Source organism: Pithys albifrons, chromosome 4 (assembly GCF_047495875.1).
Source record: "Pithys albifrons albifrons isolate INPA30051 chromosome 4, PitAlb_v1, whole genome shotgun sequence".
In the NCBI taxonomy this organism is placed as follows: Eukaryota; Metazoa; Chordata; class Aves; order Passeriformes; family Thamnophilidae; genus Pithys; species Pithys albifrons.
The window spans coordinates 31,928,675-31,946,713 of NC_092461.1; the positions used below are offsets into that span (position 1 = coordinate 31,928,675).

The window sequence follows — 18,039 nt, forward strand, 5'->3', positions numbered from 1 at the left end:
GTTCAGATTTTTAACTTTTGGTAGGATGACTTTTGGTGTGGTTCCCCTGCCACCTTCCTCCACATGTCCCCTGAGCCCTGAGCTGCTGATTGAACCACTTCCCCACTGCAAGGCCTCTCCAGTCTGCTCTGCGGTTCCTTTAGATGGCAAAGGCACCTGGAGCTGCTCTTAATGCTACATAAACCTAAATAAGTGCAGTTGCTCTGCTGAAAGGTACTTGGGCAGCCCAAAAGACTGAGCACTGGTCAGAGGTTTCTCCCCACAGAGCCCTGGTCTTGTGTTGGAGTGCCTTGTGTTGAAGGATTCCCCCAGTGAGTGATACTGGGATCAAAAATCTCTAGAAGTACTGAAGACCAGGAGTGGACTTCAAATGTTGGACCTTCATATTCAGAAGATACTGTGTGTGGTGCATTAAGGAGCCTTTCAGTGGGTGCAGTGTGTCTATGATCTGTCTCTTTGATGCTCCCATAGTGTAAAATAAAATAATTACCTAAATTGTTAATTCTGTTGAACACCACAGGGTCTGTTCTAGGCCAAAATAAGTATCTGATGCATGAAACCCTTTGATGACACCCTTGAGAGCAGAGCCCTGGGAGAGAGTAATTTTCTGTGGCTCTTCAAACTGTGTTTTAAGGAGTCAATGAAAGCACTTCCTAGCAAGGAAGACAAGTCTTCTGACTCACTATACCAATTTACAAACTCTCTGTCTTGCCTCTTTTCAAGTACTGTGTATACTGCAGCAACCTGGGCAGGTGGAGGATTCCTGGGAAGTACAAGGTTACAGGAGTAGGGCACTACTGTGGAAGAGCAAGAAGGATGCTACTGCCTTCATATCCCTGGGCATCTGGCATAATCTCCCAAGAGTCAGCAGCCAACACAATGCTTGGTTTGAAAATGGGTCAGCTGTACTCTGTGTCCTACCTCTCATCCAGTCCCCTCTGCCTTTCCTAGGGAAAGTATGTCAGCCACAAAATAAATGCACACACTTTGTTCATAACAAACAACCCACTTTGGATTCCTGTGGCATCCTCCAGCAATCAAAAATTCACTATCCCAGCCATAAGGGAATATTCATTTCTGTCATGTTGCAGATGGGAAAAAGGATGTGTGTAGAGGTGAAGTGGAAGGCTGATTGAGTGCCTTCCTACTGCAAAGGGCTATGATTTAGCATCTGACAAGAGATTTTCATCTGCCTTGGAGTGTGTCTGTGCTCACAGCTCTTGCTCCTCTCCACTGTCGAACATGTTTGTTTCCAGCTTCAGGTTCCTCTCAGCTTTGCCCATCCACCTCAAAACTCCCTCTGCAGCATTTTGCCCAACCTTTGCTTCATCTGTGGCTTTCTCAGTTCAGGCTCTCCCACTTTCATCTCAAAAGTACCTGTACCTATCATCACAGCAACTTCCATGCAAAATTGAATTGTCCTGAACTACATCCCCTTCACAGGCTTACATGGTTTCCTGCATTAAATACAAAAAACCCCAAAAAATCAACAAAAAAAAACCAACTCAAAAAACCCAAAACCCCAACAAAAAACAACCCATGTTTCTCCTTAACATCTGTTCCTGTCATTGGAACCACCACATTCTTACAAAGGGAAAATCTCCAAAGATCAGCATCACCAGGAAACCAGTGTGTGCACATCTCCTTGGGTATTCACCACTCAGGTGAAGATCATGTGTGCAGTGAAAAAGGAGTGGGACTCTATAGTGTCCTGGCCTCTGGTGACATTTGTGTCTTCTCTTAGAACTTCCTAAATATTAATTTACTTGAACATATAGAGCTGTTTAAATCTTCCAGGCACTTTGCAAATACTAATGCAATTAATTTGTAGTCCTTCATTGATAAAGATGCTATTATAGCTCTGACTAATAAAGACCCCCTCTGAGGATGCAAAACTTTGAAATGTACCAAATTACAAGACTGTGTTGTAGTTGTTAAACAAATAATAACTCCCCAAAAGGCAAGTGTCCAGGAAAAGATGGTTTTACAAGAGAAAAATTGTATCCCAACGCATCAGCCCCTTTTTATGAAGAAACATCATCTCCAGCACAGGGCCAAACAGGAAGGCTGGGAAAGTTTTCTCTGTGTGGGAAGGTGAGACTGAACTCCATTGCAAAGACTGTATCATTCACTGATGAAAGTAGTAAGAGGACAACTGATGTCCTATGGATTTGCATCTACCTGTGTAGTTCAGGACAACCTATGTAGTAAACCTAACCACTCTCTGCCACATCATGTTTTCAAACTCTCATTGAGAGTTCTCTGGATTGCAATAGCAAGTGAAAACCTCAGTTACAGACCAGGACCCCTCTGTGCTGGCTTTTGTAAAACTCAGAAAGCCCCTGCCCCAGAAGGTTTATAGCAAGTGACATTGCAGTCTGCAAGTGCAGCTGCAATGGTTCAGGTTGAGACTTCAGCACATGTAGGTTGACAAAGCTGATCCCTAAGGAGTTGGGAGGGCTCTGAACAGTCTCTGAGCAATGTGAGGATGTGAAGGGAGCAGGTTGGTTCTTTTGCATTAGCTGAGGCTACATGGCAAACACCTCACTCTGTTATTTCTCCACAAGCCACCAGAACGTCACCAACTCCATCCCAGTTTGCTTTTGAGAGCTTAGAAGGTGGCTACCAAGAATTATTGGGGTCACCCTTTGTAGGGTTAAGGGGGTTGCATTAATAATGGTCAGAAGAGCTCAGACACAGCAGGTATCAGAAGACTTGATCAGAAGGCTAGAGTTTATTTTTAGTTATAGCTACACTATTTATATACTCTCATATCCAACATGTCATGGCACTATTAGTTGGTCAGTTCATCTAACATACATAGAATCATCCTACTGGTTACAAAGTATTCTACATTCTACAGGTAGCTCTCTGGTCCGTAACGGTGCATTCGTTAATCACTTCAGACCTTAGGACATCCACACACACACTGTCACCCCTACAACGAATGGTATGGTTTCAGGTTTTAAATCTAATACTAAGGTTCCCTTTACCCTTCATAGGTGGAATGTGTATAAAAGCAGCAATCATGTTTTTCAGTTAAGTTCAAAAGCTGTCTAAGGCACTGACTATGGGAACTTACAAGAGAGAAGTCAGTGGCAAGGTAAAGAAACCTCCAAAGGACTATTGCTCTCATCCTAAACTCTGAATCCCGCCTCTTTCTCTTGAGGACAGAGGGAGCCCTGGTGAATACCCACATAAAATTTAAAGACAATTTGAATCCTCCACTTCAGAAATTGCTTCTCATTAATTGAAGTCCTTTTGAATGTGTAGATGTAGGATTTTCTGTGGTTAGGTTCAGAGACACTCTGGACTCTAACGAACTTGGAAGTCTCTATCCAGGGGCCAGGCACTAGCAAGTACATTGCACTGATATCATTGTGAATCTTTGACCAAGTATGGACCTCAGGACTCGTACTACTGTTCCAAATCAACTCTTAGTTGTTTTACAGTTAAATGTTCTGCAGTTCATTGCTCTTAGAATCCATAAGGCCACAAGAGTGCAAAATAGTAATACTATACCTGAACGGTGAAGAAATCTCTCAATGTAGGCTTGCAGACAGTTTTTCTGATTAAACATCTCATCAAAAGCAAACTCTATTAGCTGGTCATGAGGGACTCTGGATTAAAAAAAAATTCTAGCTCTAATGAAACCTCAGCTGTTCCTTCTCAGCCAACCAGTTGCTGTACTACAGAAGCAGAGATTGTGGCTCAAGCCTTCTTCAACCTAATTTTAAGCTAATTGGCAGATGCTGCCCTCTGGTCTCCGCCCAGAGTCCTCCCCATATCATCTTCTAATCATTGTCTGGTTGCTACTACCTCATCTTCATTAGAATGACACTTCAGTATTCATGTAGAACCATTTAGCCACCTTTTGCTGTCTTCAGTTCTGGGCAGTGACATTTAAGCTTCAATCCCAGAGTTACTGGTCATTACTTTAGTCTTTAATCATCATGAGAGACCAATGATATGAGATAACCCTTGTATAAATCACAGTGTAACAAGAGAAGCAGTTAATATTTTAGAATATTTAAAACTCAGAGGTCATTCCTGCTCAAATCTAGAGGGTTGTTTACAATAATTTGGACTGAGAAAGGAGGGAATCAATTTGGTGTCTTGAATCCCCATGACTTTAAAAATTACTTTGTATTTCCATACCTGCACTTTCTATCTGTAGATCTCCTAGCTTTGCACAAGCTGTTCTGTTCTGGAGCCATTTACAGCAACAAGTTTTGTTTTCCCATCCCTGACCTGACCAATGCTCTCCTCCTGTTCAAGGGTGTGGAAAAGTAGCGGCTCTTCAGCAGAAGCACTTGGTGATACCAGGAACCTAAACTCAGAGCCTCATTGCTATAGGGTTATTTATTATATAAGTGCATGCTGACAAAAAAGCAGCCTGGCTTCTGACTATACAGGCACTGCCTCTCTCCCAGTGCAGCATCTGGTACCTGAAAGGTCTCAGAGGGAACAGCAGCTTAACTTTTGTGGGAAAGGTCTCCCCCATGCTTGTACCTCCCTTTATGACATCCCAGAGAAACCAGGTTGTTCCTGGGATTTCTGGAGAGTGTGAGGAGCAGTTCATGTGCAGGAATACTCTAGACTTAATGTTATTGAGAAGGGGGGTGCGTATGCAAAGACTTTAGAGGGTCCCAACCACTGAAGAGCTGCTTTTGGTAGACTGAGTGAGGCAAAAGCATGGTTCCTTATAACTAGCCTGTGCTCAGTATGTTATAAGGCAGTTCGGTTTTAGGCAACAAATGGGTTTTAAAGCCATGGGCACCTCACTTCATAAACACTTTCCCATGCTACTTGTGCCAGGAAAGATGAAGGGAATGATGCAAATAGCAAGGGACATTTTCTGGGTCTGTTAGTCATGGGCAGTAACAATTAATCAACACTAAACCCAAAAATTTGCTGCTCTTCCCTCCTGGCAATCCCATGCTCCTTTTGTGCATTGACCAAACAGAAATCTTAAAGACAACTTCCCCATCTTTGGGAGCTCAGCCTTTCCTCTGCCCGTATGTCTTTGAGCTGCAGTCAATTCCCCTTGGCATGTCTCAAGCCTCACTAGTGTCAGCATCGCATGATCTTGATGGGAAAAAGACACTCCAAACTCTGAAGACTGAGAATCTAATTACTTTAAAAGTGTGTCTCTGTCATTATATTCACATTAAAATAATAATTTATCACTCTTCATTGTACTCCTAATGATGCTTGAAAATAATGGACTTGAATCAATACTGTGTCCAGTATAAATGTGGTGGAAGAACAGTGAAGATCTTAGCAAGGCTGATTGCATTTCCATTATTTTTGGCTGATTTTGTGTTTCAACAGAATATCTGTACTCAGTGCAAGCTCCTGCTGGGTTTATCCTGCTGAGGGGCTCAATGAGCCCCAGAAGTTATGTGTCCAGTGATGAATTTTGATGCGTCTGGAGCACACAGGGCTAATGGCACATGCAGTGAAGAGTTCATCAGTATGTATAAAAATCTTCCTTTCTTGGTAGAGTCCCTTGCTACCTTGGTTATTGAATAGTTATAAAAGCAGCAGCAGATCCTTGGAACAGCTATAAGGTCTGGAGTGTGGGGTTTCCAGAGGTTAACAAAGTTCATTTCCCATTTTCCTCTGTTTCTCTGTGTGTAGTAGAAGTGACTCTAAAACATGGTGGAAAGTCAGCTTGAAGAGAAGCAGTTCATGACAGCACAGGAATATTTCTTCACTCATGGCAGTTTTCGATGCTCTGATTACTTTGACTTTGAATCCATCCTTTAGGGAGAGCCTGGGATAAACACAGCCCAGAGCAATTTGAACCCCATGGCAGTTTTTTGTCTGCTTGGCACCAGAGTGGCTCAACTCAGAGTCTGTGCAAGAAATCCCTGAGCAGTTATGAAAAGTATTTTGCAAAGGCATGAGAAATTACACTGATCTCATCTGCTCAGGCACTAACCCTACCTCTACCTCCAACTATACCTTTCAGAAGACTGATTAGGTTTTGCTTTACCAGTTTCCCATCCAGTCCAGTCACATCAGAGTGATTTCCTCCCTCTTTCCACTCCCTGAGCACTCATTTTTGATACTGAGTGTGGCACTGCAGAGCTAATGCATATCCTGATAGCAGGCTTCAAAAGAGAGGTGGCAGCAATGGATGATGATGGAAAATCTACTGGCTGAGGCATCAAATAGCTTGGGGTATAGAAAGCCAGAGGCCTCCTGACAGCACCCTGTAGGATGGGAGACAGTTTTAGTTTTCAGTTCACGAGGCTATAAGTAAAGGAATAAAATGTATACCATCCTAATGATCTGGTCTGACCAGTCATCCCCCTTAGCTCCATCTCTGTCGGCAAGTAAAATGAGCCAAGGGCTATTTCTGGCCTTCTGGTGAGTGGCTGAGCATTGCTTATGTGGATGAGCAGGGTGGCCATGTCCATACTGTTTGTTGGAAGTATCCTTTGCTTATGTTATCTCCAAAGTCAGCGTAGGCTTTGACTGGGAAAGTGCTGACAAAATTGTGATGAACAACATGGCAACAGATCAGCAGAGGTAGTGTTCAAGTCTGTACCAAAGCCTTGCTCAGTTTAGCATTGCATATATAAGAGGGTTTATTTCTACTCAGCATCCTATTTATTAGATTCAAATGAAGAGGATTTGTTTTTCCAAAGGAGATCATTGTTGGGCTTTCAGCTAAAAAGTCTGACATATACAGACCTCCACCTCACACTTAGCCTGGAGAGGGAGCCTTTGCATTATCCTCTGGTAGTGATTGTGTGTATGGGGGAAAATTTCCAGATGGAAGTTAATCAAGAACCTTTGGATTCAGTTCTTGTGGCAATGGATGGCCTTCAAGCCTGGGAAACTATTTGGACAACCACTCTAAAGCTGGACATGGAGAATTAGATTGTACAGACAGAACTTCTACTTCACATATTACTGGTTTCATTGAGCTGTTTTTGCTTGGGGGAAAGTTAAATCAGAGATAAGATTAACAAATGGAAGACTTTAACTTATCCAAGCTCAACCTGAGTTCTGTCCATTACATATCCTATCTCATAACTGGCTGCAAAGGAGTTCCCTGTATAAGCAGACCTACTTGTCCCCACATCCATGGTTATAAAGCAAATGCACTAAGACATCCACATCTCAAAAGAGATGTTTTCCCACATGAAATCTGATATCTCAGCTCTTAAAGCACATCTTCACTCAAGATAAAGAAGGAGCTTTAGGAGAAAGATGAAATATTTATTCTAGGTTCAGATTTTAAAGTGTGAGTTATGGTTTCTGGAGTGTCCAGGGATACTTTGTGATGGTGAATATTCAGGGTAAATGGAGAAGTAGTATCTGCTTCATGCATTCATATCTCACAGCCTGATTCCTACCTTCTTATGGGAAATATCTTTGAGCATTATGGGAAAACGCATATTGATGTACTTCTCAATGTATAGCCAAGCTTATCTGTATTCTCTTTTCTTTCATTAGTTACTAACCATTTGTATTAGAAAGAACATTAGCTCCCAGATCATAAATTCAGGAGAGTAGGTGGTGTCCCTCCCTACTCTGCAATGGGATTTAATGACTTCTTTGCTACAACAATAGAGAAAGCATTTAAAGTAATGTCCCTTATGGATAGTCTCCAGCACATGGGATGATTTTTTTTTTGTAGTACTCAGTATATTTAGCGATGAAGGAGAGCAAAATTATGAACTCTTCTTTTAGAAAGGCAATGGTTTAAAAAAAATAAAAGCCTTTTTTTTTTTTTTACTTGTTCTTATTGTGCCTTGTCATTGGACAGGTTTTTGGATCCAGCTCACCTGTCACAGCAGGAAAAACACAAGTACTCATATTGTGTAGGGCTTGACCCAAGGTGTCATCTGCCTGAAACCCTCCTGCCTGTGCTGTGTGGGCATGGTTGGAGGAGCAGGAATGTAATGTCCCAAAGCCTGGCATCCAGACTATGCAGACTGTGGAAGGAAAAAGTGAACATGTGCAGTTGGTGGGTCTTCTCTGTCCCGTGCACAGCTTAATGTCACGTTAAAATATGCCTCTGCAACATCACCTGCCTTCAGCAGATCCTGTGACTACTGTACCGTGCTGGTTGTTTCTGACTGGAGTTTCCTGATGTCTCCATGAATAACATAGAAAATGCATATGGGAACAGCAATGTACAGAATCCCTTCCCTGCCATGTTAAAGGAGTGGGAGCAGAAAAGGTAAAATATTTAGACTCCAGATGTCTTTATTTGCCAAAATGAAAATTCTGCCTGTAAAATATCTATGAAATGTGATTAAAATTGCCATTTATGTTTCTCACTGTTGTTAACATGGCTGGCAAAATTGAGTCACTTGGTGCTGCCAAATATAGCATTCCAGGTGTAAAACACTCACAGATGTTCATGACATTTTGCACGTAAATACTGAATCATTGAGAATGATCTGGTGCTATCCATATGCCTGATACAGAAATACTGCCATGTGTGGGAGATCGGTATACACACACGACAGGATAATGTTTAAGAATGAAAAAATTGTGTTCCTGCATATTTCCTAATAGAGACACTGAATTTTTCATGTACTGATAATTCTGCTCTCAGGAGGGTTTTATAGAGGAGGGTCACCATGACCATCTATCGGTCTACTTACTGCTCCATCTCTGAATGCCAAGTTGGAGATTTTTTCTCACTGTGTTTCTTTTTCAGTTTCCTTTTTCTTCTTTTTCTTTTTTCTTTTTTCTTTTTTTTTTTTAATTTAGCCTGTGTGAGGGACTTGCAAACCTATACTGTAGATGACTTCTGAATATGCAGAATGTAACAACTCCATGCCTGTTGTGCAGCTATCTGTCCAAGAAGACCGTTCTCTGCCAGTCACCATTTCAATCTGCCTTTTGGCTGCTGCTGCTGCTCCACACCAGGCAGCAGTATAGGCTGTCTTTTCAGGTGGCATATTTCACTGGAAGAATTTATGTGTTTCTGGAAAGCATGTGGGAATGGTGCATCCTGCAAGCATGCTAGCCCTGGAGAAGAGCAGTGTTTACTGAAATACAAGCCACTGAGTTGAGATGAATCATTTCTGCCTGACAGACATGAGTCTCTCTTCTCACCAGTTACAGGAGTTAAAAATGTCCTCTCTTGCCACGACTGTGTGAGCTCAGTGTCAAACTTGTGCTGAGCATTTTGCGCAGTCAGGCTACCCTGTGCTTCAGTGGGACCCACATGGGCCTTGAAGCAAGCTCAGGCACCTGCACTGCCTCCTTGGCACCCCTCTGTCTTTCTTTCTTCATGTGATGGTTAATCCTGCTATGCTCTCTCCCACTTTCCTATCTCTTGTTTGAGGCAGCAATAACATTTCGTCTTCAGACTTTCTCTTGGTCAATAAAAGTGTGGATGGTCAGGTATATTATACCTGTTTCCCCTCAGTCTACTTGAATGGAAAAAAAAGTGTTCAGCTTCTCATTTCCCTCGCTGTCAAGGGAAATACATTGGACTGTGCTAATGCAACATCACTGGTCTGCTTTATATCTATCTATCTATCTATCTATCTATCTATCTATCTATCTATCTATCTATGGCTTTCTTTACTTTCTCAATGCTTTCTGTCACCACAGAGTGTTTCTTTTTGTTATCATCTTTTGCGTGGCATTGCTTACTCTGTATTTTTATATCACTTCTCCTTCCACCAATTCCCTCTCTCTTTTTTATCTAGTTTCACTTTCTGTTAATTCACCTTCTTCCTTCATCTGTCCGTGTATCTCTCTGATGTCTCACCATGTCAATTCTGCTGTCTGTGTTGTAAAGAAGAGTTGGGCCAAAAGATGACTTCACTGTGAGGATTTATAGGGAGGCTCTTTAGAAATAGTGGTCTCATCATTACTATCAGGAGTTCATTAAATAGTAGTAAGGATTATAGTGAATGTATGAAACATCATTTAACTAGAAACATGATTTTCTTATTTTGGGTGAAGCACAGTTCTGTGTTCCCATCTGTTTACCTCAACAAAATTGAATGATTTGAGACTAGTACTGAAATACAATTATAAAATAAGTAGAACTGGAATGGATGGATGAGACAAGGTCACCTTTCCACACTGCAGAAAAATTAAATAATTTTTGGCCACCACTAGCAGAAATTTATGTTTCAATTGCTTCATAGTTTGTAATCCACTGTCTTCTCAGGCAACATGTATAAGGGCTCCTCTGGCCTTCCTGTTAGAAGGTTTGTTGTCTCTTTTCCCTTCCCTCTTAGCTAGGATTTCTCTGTGCTGGAAATTCAGGTTTTCTTTCCCTCTGTGGACACGGAAAGCAATGAATCAGAATTCTCTTGATATCAACCTTTTAGACACCTGAATGTGATTAACATACAACCATGGACCCTCAGAACAAATTATTTCATTCTTTCTTCATCAGCCATATTTTTCAGCACCTGAATTATTCCTGTTGTCCACGTCTTTACTACACAGCAATGCTGAGCACCAGATGTAGAGCTCTTGCTGGAGTCTCCACCCTTTCATGTTCAGTGAATAATTCCCCCAGGGTCCTTGAGTAAGTGATAGTGTATAAGTAGTCCCTGAGTTCTGTGTACCCTGTTTGCAGCAGTGGCACAGGGTTTGACTACAGAACACAGTCACTGTAAAATCTGTTTCTGTGTATGATGGTCTGGCTTCTTCCCAGACGTTCCCTGCAGGGACTCTTCAGGCTTGCATTAACAGCAAGTGTCTTATTTCACTTCAAAGTTGAAACTGTGAATAAAGATGGAATTCAGCTCACATGAAGTCCTACCTTTTTTTGACCACCTGTCAGCCAGGTGTCTTAATTTAGCCACTCCAGAGGTGCAGGAAGGTTTGAGTGCCTCAGGAAAGCCATCTAGCACTGTTGGAGCTGCCCAGGGAATGTCACCTCACACCACTCTCAGCAGGCTTGGGTTTTCTTTAGGTTCTGTATCATGTTTCCCAGCCCATTCTGGAAGCCTGCTAAGCAATCTCAGCCATATTAATCACCTTACTGTGTACAACTGAGCTGAGTCCTGGTATCTGCTATAGATTGAGCTGAATCTCCTGCCAGGAGTGACAGACTGTGTTGACTAAGGAGCTGTGGAGGGCTGTGGAGGTGTTTCCACCAGTATGCAAGTTAGGTCTTTAAGTTTACATTTAATTTAGCTGGTGAAGACACAGCACATGCTCCCCCTGAAGTCTGCCTCTGTTCAAAATACCCCACTTGGCAACTGCAATCTGTGGGTTAGAGATTACAAGGGCATCACTTAAGTGGTACAAATGTGCTCAACTCCGTGGGCAATGAGTAGTTTCCCCATTTGCAATACAGTGACATCTGTCACTATATTGGTTCTCCACAGGGCACTTAGGGCTCAGCTCTGTTGTCCATACATGGGGGATAAGTATGGTTTAGATGTTTTTCTGTCCAGGAATATGTGTATGCTTTTTTGTGTGTGAACAAAGAAATGTTCTCCTTCCAAGAAATGCGTCTGTTTCATAGGGTTGTTCGTAGTGCTGAGGTTATATCATTCCCTTGGCACCACTGACTGGGTAAACAGGTAGATCTCAAGAAAGCAGCACTGGTACTTTAATCATCATAACGTCAACTCAGAACTGTAATAAACTGGCAAATTAGGCTACAAATTTTAAAAGCAAAAGAAAAAAAGAAATCATTAAAATTTAAACTAAATAAAAAATGTACAGTCTTCTCAGAGGAGGTTGCTGAAAGTCATGTAGCCACATCTCTAAAATGAAGAAGTTACAACTCTCCCAGTGATGGTAGAGCATGGTTTTGGGAAATGACAATGATTTGTTCTTCCTGTTACTAATTAGATATGTTGTTCTACTTTGACTGGGTAGAAGTAATCTGGTTTTGACAAATCAGTGTTGGATGTTTCTTATCATTTTCCTTTATGTATCAATTATCTTATTATTTAGTCCATTTTCTTTCCAAGCATCAAAATTAGGCTGACTCATCCGGAATTCACCTTTCTTTTCAAGACAACATTGTTTTACCTTTTTTTCCTCTTCTGCCACTTTCACTTCCCAAGGTCTTAAAGATAATTTCTTATCATGCAGTCACTGCTTTTGGTAGTTACTGATGTACCCTGCAGCATATTTCATCAGTCCTCATTGATTTACAGGCTCATAATTCACCCAAATATTATTTGGCTTGTGCTGACCTGCTCTTTTTTCTATGCACCTTTAATTTCAATTAGGTTGATAATGTGACTGTAGTTGTTTGTTTTTGTTTTTACCTTTTCTCCAGCCTGGCTGAAGCAAAAAGGCATTGTAGCAAGCAAGAAAGATAAAGCCATCACATAGATTAAGCAGCTCAGGTACATAGCTTAGGAATTACATAGCAACAGCTCGTCATGAATTACAGGCAGAAATTGTCCCCAGTCTAGATGGGTCCATTCAGCTAGAAAGTGGTACTCTTCTGAAGCTAAAACTGACATAAAAATCAAAGGGGGGCTAAAATTTTAACAGTGCTTGAAAGGAAGGGAGGAGTTTGGGTAAGTGAGGCTAATGTGAGTTAGTGAAAGGCTGACAGTTTGCCTGTCTCACAGAAAGGCAGGGAGACAAAAATGTGGTGACAGAGTGAGATTTCTAAGTCTACAGGATGAAAGTATGCAAATTTATGAAGACGAACTTAATACCCATGCATTTAGCCTGAGTGTGGTTGTCAGACTGTTCTGAAAGCTTTGTACCTTAAAGGAACAAGTAAATAATGTTTTGTGCTGAAAGCAGTTGCTTTTGTCACTGCAGATCTATGCAACCATAGGCAGCTAAAAGGCAATTTTGTGAGGTCTGTTTTTTTGATGGACCTATGCAAGAAGACAGTGAGAACTTGCATGCTCTGAGGAAGATTTTGGGCTGCAGAAGGACACTCAGAAAATCAATGCCACCATTGTTTTGGGAGGAGGGCGGGAGCAGGGGTTGAGCCCTTTTTCTGCTTACCATGACAGAGAAATCCAAGGACAGCTCAACTGAGAACTTAGACTCATAAAATTACAGGTGTGTAGGGTGGGTTTGCACATGTGGACACTCTTTATTTAAAAAAGACAGACAGAAACAGTGACCTGGTATCGCCCTCTTTCTGTCATATCACTATAACTCGAAATCATAGAATCACAAAATGGTTTGGCTTGGAAAGGACCTAAAAGATCATCTAGTTCCAAAAATTCACAGCTGTGTTTTGTTTCAACGTGGATCACCCTATTAGAGACAAGATTTAATATCTTATTAAGTTATTTGAAGATTGATTCATTGGTTTCAGAAAGATGGAAGGGTAACACCAAGGAAAGTTGTGTCTGAAGCTGGGATATATATCTGTATCTCTGATAATACCTTTACTTACACTGTGGACTTCTTGAGGCAGAGACTGTCTAGGTATAAACACAAAAAGACAGCAGTTATGGCCCTGGGAAATAATAAAATTAAATTTTATCACAAATATTTATTTTAAATATTTTCATTATCAAGTAATGCACAACACATTTCAGAAAGACATTTTGCCTATTTTTATGCCTGATTCATTATATGAATTTTTTATCTTTATGCTGTGAGTCCTCAGTGCATCAGACTCTTAACTTAAGACATACAAAGACTATAAACTCTGCAGTGCAAGGGAGGCTTTTATTAAACACACATAAACCAGCAAACATTCTACTGAAGCCAAAAATTTTCACTCCTTACTTCACTAATGTAAACAGCCACAATAATAATGATTAATTAAGTAAGGACTGTACAATGGAAAGTAACTCAGGGTAACAGGTTGAATTTAAAATGGAATGAATTTGATTATCAGCACAAGCTCCTTAGAAAAACATTGATCAGGATGTCTCACAGTCTCCCAGGAAAAGTGGTAAACCAGCTGTCATTTGTGTCCTTTATGGTCAGTGTGTATAACATTCTGTGTGGAACAATCAATCCTGTATTAGTCCAATGGGAATGGACAGTGATTTTCATCACTAATTTCAATTTCAAAGATGGATAGAGTGTATTTCTTTGTACAGAAAGTATAGAAGTTTGTGAAGGGAGTTTTATACATCTCCGAGACAGGAGAGATTTGACTGGAATTAGAAGAGCAGAGGGCAGGGGCTGGAGGGAAAAAATAATGGAGATGCCAAGAGCTCTAGTTATTCAACTGCAGCTGGATCAATTGTTGGTCTACTGTTGTCTTGATAACAGACTCAAGTTGGTCAGGGATCAGACCTGTACTTTTTGTCTAAACAATGTGAAAAACAACAGGTAATGAGGAATAAATGCAGAGGCTCAGACTGAAGGAAACAGAGGACACAGAAACACAGAAGTGGGCTGGCCAAGAACATAAATTGAGGGAGAAAAGATAGGCAAACCCCACTTTAAGTTACAGTCAGACAAAGAAGAAAAGAGGTGAGAAACACAATCACATCAAGATAAAGCTCTAGAAGCATAAAGCAGTACTTTTTGAGATGCTGAGACTGTTTGGGAGAGAATAGCTGTAATATGGATTTCTAATGTCTTTTGACATGGGCACAGAGAAACTGTACTCATGTTAATCCAAGCATTCTAGTGGAGTAAAATATTCTTGATGAAGAAAGTGGATGTCTGATTGTGAGGACCAAAGTATAGTGACTAAGAAAAAAATGCATTTTTCACTTGTAGAACATGGAGAAATTTGCTTGTCCCTGGTGATGAGAAGCTACACTTTGAGATCTGACCAAAGATCAGATGTATCTTTTAGATGTCTGACTAGTCCGACCCTCCACATAATATAAGGGAATGTGCTCCAGTAGATAACTGCCATCACAGGAGACATGTTTAAGATAGTACTAAAAATAGTGAATTATCTGGAGGTCAAATATGAGACATGTTATAAATCTTCAAGGACCCACTCCCAGGGATTTATCTGTTGCTTGCAAACTCAGAAATAATGACTTTGGAAGGAGGTGTTTTTTGTGTACATACATATAGTTCTAGAGTCTTTCGGTATGTGTGGGAAATTTAAAAGAGGACGTGTGCCTTTGTGTCCTTTCAGTGTGAACATTCATAAAGCATTCAAATGCAAAGGATGAGGATTCAGCTTCAGTCCAGTGTGCCCTGGAGGCCACCAAACAGCACTTGACTTGGAAAATTGCAGGAAAGAGTGGAAAGCTGGAACAAGTGAGCATCTGTTTTTGCTTGTTAGCTAGTTTAGTTAATAAGAACATAGATGCTCTTCTTCCTCTAGTTACGTAGCATTTTAATACTAGCATTAAACATCATCAGCACCAGGTAATAGTTTCAAAAGACAATGCACTAACATAGTAAACAGAAAACCAAATTTTTACAGCCTTTTGCTTTCTCAAAACACAGAATGTGATGTGGTCCAGTGAGTCCACTGAAGAAGAAACTGTCATATCTAAAATGAGACATCATTACACCAGTTAAAGTAGCACTGTAGCAGTATGAAAGCCCAGGGACATCAGCCTATCTCCTGAGTATATCATAAAAACTGTACCAGCCATCAGAGTACTCCAGACGCTATGACTGCAAATGACAGCATTCTTTTAAGGTAAAGAGGAAATTATCCAGAGCTACGTTACCAAACTGCAATATTAGATAGGAAGAAGTCACAGCACAGCAGAGGGAGAGCAGAGTGACCCTATGTCAGAGAGCTCTTGGTGTGGCAGTCTCAGTCAGTCCTGATGCAGAGGGGAAAAGTCATACGCCACACCAAAGGATAAGTAAAGGCATCCAGGGACTCTTAAGGCTGTTGACTTCTTCTACATTCTGCAGTTATCCACAGAGGAACCTATTACAAAACTAAATATTAGCACTGCCACCTCTGGAAAGTATGCAAAAAACTGTTGCATGGAAAGATTTCTGTGGCCAAACTGCTCAAATGATTATGTTAACCAGCCTGAACAGTGATCCAGAACTCCAAGCTGCACTGAGTCAGGGACACAGCCCTGAGCAACTGACTCTACTTGACCCAGCCTGGAGCAGGAAGGTTGGATGAGATGATATCTAGAGGTCTTGTCCAACATCAGTTATTTTGTAATTGTAGGTACTTTCGTCACAGGAGCCCAGGGAAGCTTCCAAATAACAAGTTTGGGTTGATTTATTTATTAGTTTGCCTAGTTTTGTCTGTGGCATGGGAAGTCTCAGTTAAGGATTTTTTTTTATTTGACTTTGATATGAACACAAGACAAATAACAAGAACTTAATAGGTTCAGGAAACCAAAGGGGTTATTTCGATAGCTTTAATTCTGATGCAGTGAGTGAGCCAAAGTATGTGATGTTTAATTAAACTTTCAGTTCAGTGAGAAGCTTCCTGGTCAAAGACTTTGGGAACTGTTCTGTGTAACACTTCCAAATTTTTGAATAGAATTGAAAGAAACTGCTTAAAAGTCAGTGTCTGCTTCATGGCAGTCTACACCCACACAAAGACTGGAGTACTGTAGTGAGACAGAAACAAAGAGAAGGAAGAGTTAGTTAAGAAGATTATGGGGTTAAGCGTTCTTTTATTAAGTTTGCAATACAAGGAAAGGTGTAATTTACAAGGGCATGTAGTGACAGGATGTGTGGGAATGGCTTTAAACTGAAAGAAGCTAGGTTTAAATAAAAAATAAGGAAATCTTTCCTGTGAGGGTAATGAGGCACTGGAACAGGTTGCCCAGAGAAGCTGTGAATGCCCTGCTCATGGAAGTGTTCAAGGCCAAGTTAAATGGGGCTTTGAGCAACCTGGTCTAGTGGAAGTTGTTCCCCATGTCAGGGCAGTTGGAATAGGATGATCTTGAAGATCACTTCCAAGTCAAACCGTTGTATGTTTCCAGGATGCTATGATGTAGTCACACACAGTAATGCAGGAAGAACCACAGATTTGTTTTGCACTGCAATGCAAAGCCGGTTGTTACACAGGAATCTGAGATCAGTGCTAAAGGTACTAGAAAGCATGGGGGTGTAGCATAAAACTGGCAAACCAACCTCATGGTCCTAGAGATGGTCTTTAACAGTGATTCCAGACTACAGACAGACCCTTGGTGTTGGAGATGGGGACTCCATGGATATGCAGGAATGGAGGAGGGCAAGGGATCGCCGGACAGAGTTTGATGTATGGAAGGTCCAGGAGGACCATTCCTGAACTGGACTGTGCCTTTTTACTACAGACTTTGCCTGTTATTACCCCTGTTCCTTTTTTCTTGGATTCATGTTTCCCCTGTCTCCCCCTGTTCCAGAACTTTCCCTTAGGCAGGCAGGAGCTGTCGGCAAAGGGACAGCTACCATTGGACGGCTCCCTCCGAGGGGCGGTCCCAACCCTGCCTGTCATCAGTCCACTCCCCTGTTCACACCCCCTCAGTTCTTCAACCCTATAGTCTGTGGCGGATTTGCATGCTCCGCCTTAGCTCCTCCCCCTTTCCAGAACCTTCCCTATCCCAGGTTATATAAACCCCTCTCCCCCTTAATAAAGTTGGATCAGCTCCGATCAGCTCTGGCGATCAGTCTGATCATCACAGACCGTCCTTGGCTCCTGGGTGTTTGTTCTTCCGCGCGAGGGCAAACCTTACCTAGGGCCTGGGAACCCAGCGAACGACAACTCAGTCGGCAGTCTGCGAACCCCCGTCACTGGTCTGGTCCCTTCCCAAAGAGACCAAGACTGCGACAGATGGTGCCGAAACCCAGGACTGTCGGCTGAGTCTGTCATTCTAGATAGGCTCGCTGCTGTCCCGATTCGGTGATAGCCGCAGGAGTGTCTGAGACACTGCGGTCCGGCAGTCTCCCCAGGCAGAGACTGGGCATCGGCCCCACCTCATTGTTGGAGCAGGCGACCAGCGAGAGAGGTGAGCTGTCGGGGTAGCCCCTACCCTTCCTACTCCCATCTCCAAATTCCCCAGAAGACTCGGAACTAACAACATGGGAGCTGCTCTTGGGAAATCCGACTGCCCTATTTACAAAAAAATAAGAGCAGTCATCGAGTACCAAGGCCACAAATATGACAAAGCCTCCCTGAAGGCCTTGGCTACTTGGATAAATAGCCATCAATTGCAAATCCCAGAGGAATTAAATCTGGAACACTGGGATAATTTGGGAGCTACA

General features: G+C 41.8%; 1 pseudogene; it reads right to left on the minus strand.

Annotated features, from left to right (window-relative positions):
• The window catches only part of LOC139671416 (phosphatidylinositol 4,5-bisphosphate 3-kinase catalytic subunit alpha isoform-like), a 37,519-nt pseudogene extending 19,872 nt beyond the window's left edge, over positions 1-17,647 (minus strand).
• Positions 17,648-18,039: the final 392 nt, after the last annotated feature.